Genomic DNA, 5930 nt, shown 5'->3' with positions numbered 1-5930 from the left:
TTTTAGGGAGAAAATGGGGGAAGAGATGTGGGGGGTACAGCTTGCAGGGAGAAAATGGGGGAAGAGATGTCGTTTGTAGTGATTGTAGGGAGAAAATGGGGAAAAGTTGGGAGATAGAGATTTTAGGGAAAAATGGGGCAGAGATGTGGGGGGTAGAGATTGCAGGGAGAAAATGGGGAAAAGAGTTGGGGGATAGAGATTTATGGGAGAAAATGGGGGAAGAGATGTGGGGGGTAGAGAATGTAGGGAGAAAATGGGGGAAGAGAGTGTGGCTAAAGAAATTGTAGGGAGAAAATGGGGAAAAGAGTTGTGGGATATAGATTTTAGGGAGTAAATGGGACAGAGATGTGGGGGGTAGAGATTGTAGGGAGAAAATGGGGGAAGAAAGTTGGGGGGTAGAGATTTTAGGGAGAAAATGGGGATAGAGAGTGGCGGGTAGAGAATGTAGGGAGAAAATCAGGGAAAAGATGTGGGGGGTACAGCTTGTAGGGAGAAAAGGGGGAAGAGATGTCGGGTGTAGCAATTGTAGGGAGAAAATGGGGGAAGAGATTTGGGCGGTAGAGATTGTAGGGAGAAAGGGGGGAAGAGACTGTGGGCCAAAAGAGGGGAAGAGATGTTGGGGATAGAGATTGCAGGGAGAAAATGGGGAAAAGAGTTGGGGGATAGAGATTTTAGGGAGAAAATGGGACAGAGATGTGGGGGGTAGAGATTTTAGGGAGAAAATGGGGGAAGAGAGTGTGGATGTAGAGATTGTAGGGAGAAAATGGGGGAAGAGATGTGGGAGGGAGAAATTTTGGACAGAGAACTTGAGAAAGAGATGTGGGGGGTAGAGATTGTTGGGAAGGAAACGGGTGAAGAGACATGGAAGGTGGAGATTGTAGATAGAAAATGGGGGAAAAGATGTGGGAGGGAGAGACTGTGGGCAAGGAAATGGGGGAAGAGATGTTGGGGGCAGAAGTTGTAAGCAGAGAAATGTAGGAAGAGGTGTGGGGGTAGAGATTGTGGACAGGGAAATGGGGGTAGAGATGTGGGAAGTAAACATTGTGGGCATGGAAATAAGGGAAGAGATGTGGGGGTAGAGATTGTGGGCAAGGAAATGGAAGAAGAGATGTTGGGGACAGAGATTGTAGATAGAAAATGGGGGAAGAGACATTGGAGTGAGAGATTGTGGGCAGAGAACTTGAGGAAGAGATGTGGTGGTACAGATTGTTTGGAAGGAAATAGGTGAAGAGACGTGGGCATGAGAGATTGTGGGTAGGGGCAGGGGGAAGAGATATGGGGAGTAGAGATTGTAAGCAGGGAAATAAGGGAATAGATGTGAGGGAAGAAATTGTGGGCAAAAAATAGGGGAAGAGATGTGGGGGGTACAGATTGTAGGGAGAAAAAGGGGGAAGAGATGTTGGGCGTAGAGATTGTAGGGAGAAAATGGGGAAAAAGATGTGGGGGTAGAGATTGCAGGGAGAAAATGGGGAAAAGAGTTGGGGGATAGAGATTTTAGGGAGAAAATGGGACAGAGAAGTGGGGCGTAGAGATTGTAGGGAGAAATAGGGGAAGAGAGTGTGGGGGTAGAGAATGTAGGGAGAAAAAGGGGGAAGAGATGTTGGGCGTAGAGATTGTAGGGAGAAAATGGGGAAAAGAGTTGGGGGATATAGATTTTAGGGAGAAAATGGGACAGAGATGTGGGGGTAGAGATTGTAGGGAGAAAATGGGGAAGAGATGTGGGGGATAGAGAATGTAGGGAGAAAATGGGGAAGAGATGTGGGGGATAGAGAATGTAGGGAGAAAATGGGGGAAGAAAGTTGGGGGGTAGAGATTATAGGGAGAAAATGGGGAAGAGAGTGTGGCTGTAGAAATTGAAGGTAGAAAATGGGGAAAAGAGTTGTGGGATATAGATTTTAGGGAGAAAATGGGACAGAGATGTGGGGGGTAGAGATTGTAGGGAGAAAATGGGGGAAGAAAGTTGGCGGGTAGAGAATGTAGGGAGAAAATCAGGGAAAAGATGTGGGGGGTACAGCTTGTAGGGAGAAAAGGGGGAAGAGATGTCGGGTGTAGCATTGTAGGGAGAAAATGGGGGAAGAGATTTGGGCGGTAGAGATTGTAGGGAGAAAGGGGGGAAGAGACTGTGGGTCAAAAGAGGGGAAGAGATGTTGGGGATAGAGATTGCAGGGAGAAAATGGGGAAAAGAGTTGGGGAATAGAGATTTTAGGGAGAAAATGAGACAGAGATGTGGGGGGTAGAGTTTTTAGGTAAAAAATGGGGGAGGAGAAGTGGGAGGTATAGCTTGTAGGGAGAAAATGGGGTAAGAGATTTGGGGGGAAGAGATTTGGGGGGTAGAGATTGTAGGGAGAAAATGGGGGAAGACAGTGTGGGTGTTGAGATTGTAGGGAGAAAAAGGGGGAAGAGATGTGGGGGGTAGAGATTTTAGGGAGAAAATGGGGGAAGAGATGTGGGGGGTAGAGCTTTTAGGGTGAAAATGGGGGAAGAATGTGGCGGGGTAGAGAATGTAGGGAGAAAATGGGGGAAGAGGTGTGGGGGGTGGAGATAGTAGGGAGAAAATGGGGAACATATATGGGGGGTAGAGAATGCAGGGAGAAAAGGGGGGTAGAGATGTGTGTGGTAGAGATTGGAGGGAGAATATGGGGGAAGAGATGTTGGGGGTAGAGATTTTAGGAGAAAATGGGGATAGACAGTGGCGGGGTAGAGAATGTAGGGAGAAAATGGAGGAAGAGATGTGCGGGGTACAGCTTGTAGGGAGAAGAGGGGGAAGAGATGTCGGGTGTAGTGATTGTAGGGAGAAAATGGGGAAAGAAAGTTTGGGGGTAGAAATTTTAGGCAAAAATGGAGGATGAGATGTTGGGGGTAGAGATTTTAGGGAGAAAATGAGGGAAGACAGTGGCAGGGTAGAGAATGTAGAGAGAAAATGGGGGAAGAGATGTGGGGGTACAGCTTGCAGGGAGAAAATGGGGGAAGAGATGTTGGGGGTAGAGATTTTAAGGAGAAAATGGGGATAGAGAGTGGTGGGTAGAGAATGTAGGGAGAAAATCAGGGAAAAGATGTGGGGGTACAGCTTGTACGGAGAAAAGGGGGAAGAGATGTCGGATGTAGCGATTGTAGGGAGAATATAGGGGAAGAGATTTGGGCGGTAGAGATTGTAGGGAGAAAGCGGGGAAGAGACTGTGGGCAAAAATAGGGGAAGAGATTTTGGGGATAGAGATTGCAGGGAGAAAATGGGGAAAAGAGTTGGGGGATAGAGATTTTAGTGAGAAAATGGGACAGAGATGTGGGGTGTAGAGATTTTAGGGAGAAAATGGGACAGAGATGTGGGGGGGTAGGGATTTTAGGGAGAAAATGGGGGAAGAGATGTGGGGGTAGAGAATGTAGGGAGAAAATGGTGCAAGAAAGTTGGGGGTAGAGATTGTAGGGTGAAAATGGGGGAAGAGATGTTGGGCATAGAGATTGTAGGGAGAAAATGGGGAAAAGAGTTGGGGGATATTGATTTTAGGGAGAAAATGGGGAAGAGATGTGGGGGATAGAGAATGTAGGGAGAAAATGGGGGAAGAGATGTGGGGGTAGAGATTGCAGGGAGAAAATGGGGGAAGAGAGTGGCGGGGTAGAGAATGTAGGGAGAAAATGGGGAAAGAGATGTGGGGGTAGAGATTGCAGGGAGAAAATGGGGAAAAGAGTTGGGGGATAGAGATTTTAGGGAGAAAATGGGACAGAGAAGTGGGGCGTAGAGATTGTAGGGAGAAAATGGGGAAATAGAGTGTGGGGGGTAGAGAATGTAGGGAGAAAAAGGGGGAAGAGATGTTGGGCGTAGAGATTGTAGGGAGAGAATGGGACAGAGATGTGGGGGATAGAGATGTAGGGAGAAAATGGGGGAAGAGATGTGGGGGGTAGAGATTCTAGGCAGAAAATGTAGGATTAGATGTTGGGGGTATAGATTGTAGGCAGAAAATGGGGGAATAGATGTGGGGGGTAGAGATTGTAGGGAGAAAATGGGGAAGAGATGTTGGGGGTAGAGATTGTAGGGAGAAAATGGGGAAAAGAGTTGGGGGATGTAGATTTTAGGGAGAAAATGGGACAGAGATGTGGGGGTAGAGATTGTAGGGAGAAAATGTGGAAGAGATGTGGGGGGTAGAGAATGTAGGGAGAAAATGGGGGAAGAAAGTTGGGGGTTAGAGATTGTAGGGAGAAAATGGGACAGAGATGTGGGGGGTAGAGAATGTAGGGAGAAAATGTAGGAAGAGATGTTGGGCGTAGAGATTTTAGGGAGAAAATGGGGGAAGAGATGTGGGGGGTAGAGAATGTAGGGAGAAAATGGGGGAAGAAAGTTGCGTGTAGAGATTGTAGGGAGAAAATTGGGGAAGAGAGTGGCGGGGTAGAGAATGTAGGAAGAAAATGGGGGAAGAAAGTTGGGGGGTAGAGATTGTAGGGAGTAAATGGGGAAGAGATGTGTGGGGTAGAGACTGTAGGGAGAAAATGGGGAAAAGAGTTGGGGGTAGAGATTTTAGGCAGAAAATGGGACAGAGATGTGGGGGGTAGAGATTGTAGGGAGAAAATGGGGGAATAGATGTGGGGGCAGAGAATGTAGGGAGAAAATGCGGGAAGAGATGTGGTGGGAAGAGATTGTAGGGAGAAAAAGGGGGAAGAGATGTGGGGGGGTAGAGAATGTAGGGAGAAAATGGGGGAAGAGAGTGTGGGTGTAGAGATTGTAGAAGAAAAAGGGGGAAGAGATGTGGGGGGTAGAGATTGTAAGGATAAAATGAAGGAAGAGATGTGAGGGGTAGAGAGTGTAAGCAGAAAATGGAGCAAGAGATGTTGGGGGTAGAGATTTTAGGGTGAAAATGGGGGAAGAGAGTGGCGGTGTAGAGATTTTAGGGTGAAAATTGGGGAAGAGATGTGGGGGAAGAGATTGTAGGGAGAAAATGGGGGAAGAGACTGTGGGTGTAGAAATTGTATAGAGAAAATGGGACAGAGATATGGGGGGTAGAGATTTTAGGGAGAAAATCAGGGAAGAGATGTGAGGGTAGAGCTTGTAGGGAGAAAATAGGGGAAGAGATGTCGGGTGTAGCGATTGTAGGGTGAAAATGGGGAAAGAGATATGGGGGTAGAGATTTAAAAGAGAAAAGTAGGGAAAATATTTGGGGGATGGAGCTTGTAGGTAGAAAATGGGGGAAGCGATGTGGGGGGTAGAGAATGTAGGGAGAAAATGGGGAAAAGAGTTGGGGTATAGAGATTTTAGGAAGAAAATGGGACAGAGATGTGGGGGGTAGAGATTGTAGGCAGAAAATGGTGGAAGAGATGTTGGGGGTAGAGATTGTAGGCACAAAATGGGGGAAGAGATGTTGGGGGTAGAGATTGTAGGGAGAAAATGGGGAAAAGAGTTGGAGGTAGAGATTTTAGGGAGAAAATGGGACAGAGATGTGGGGGGTAGAGAATGTAGGGAGAAAATGGGGGAGGAGCTGTGGGGGGTACAGCTTGTAGGGCGAAAATGGGGGAAGAGATTTGGGGGGAGGAGGTTTAGGGGGTTGAGATTGTAGGGAGAAAATGGGGGAAGAGAGTTTGGGTGTGGAGATTGTAGGGAGAAAAAGGGGGAAGGGATGTGGGGGGTAGAGATTTTAGGGAGAAAATGAAGGAAGAGATGTGGGGGGATAGACAGTGTAAGCAGAAAATGGAGGAAGAGATGTTGGGGGTAGAGCTTTTAGGGTGAAAATGGGGGAAGAGAGTGGCGGGGTAGAGAATGTAGGGAGAAAATGGGGGAAGAGGTGTGGGGGGTGGAGATAGTAGGTAGACAATGGGAAACATATGTGGGGGGTAGAGAATGCAGGGAGAAAAGGGGAGTAGAGATATGTGTGGTATAGATTGGAGGGAGAATGTGGGGGAAGAGATGTTGGGGGTGGAGATTGTAGGGAGCAAATGGGACAGAGATG

Source organism: Sminthopsis crassicaudata, chromosome X (genome assembly GCF_048593235.1).
Source record: "Sminthopsis crassicaudata isolate SCR6 chromosome X, ASM4859323v1, whole genome shotgun sequence".
Classification (NCBI taxonomy): Eukaryota; Metazoa; Chordata; class Mammalia; order Dasyuromorphia; family Dasyuridae; genus Sminthopsis; species Sminthopsis crassicaudata.
Note: the sequence above shows the minus strand (reverse complement) of the source record.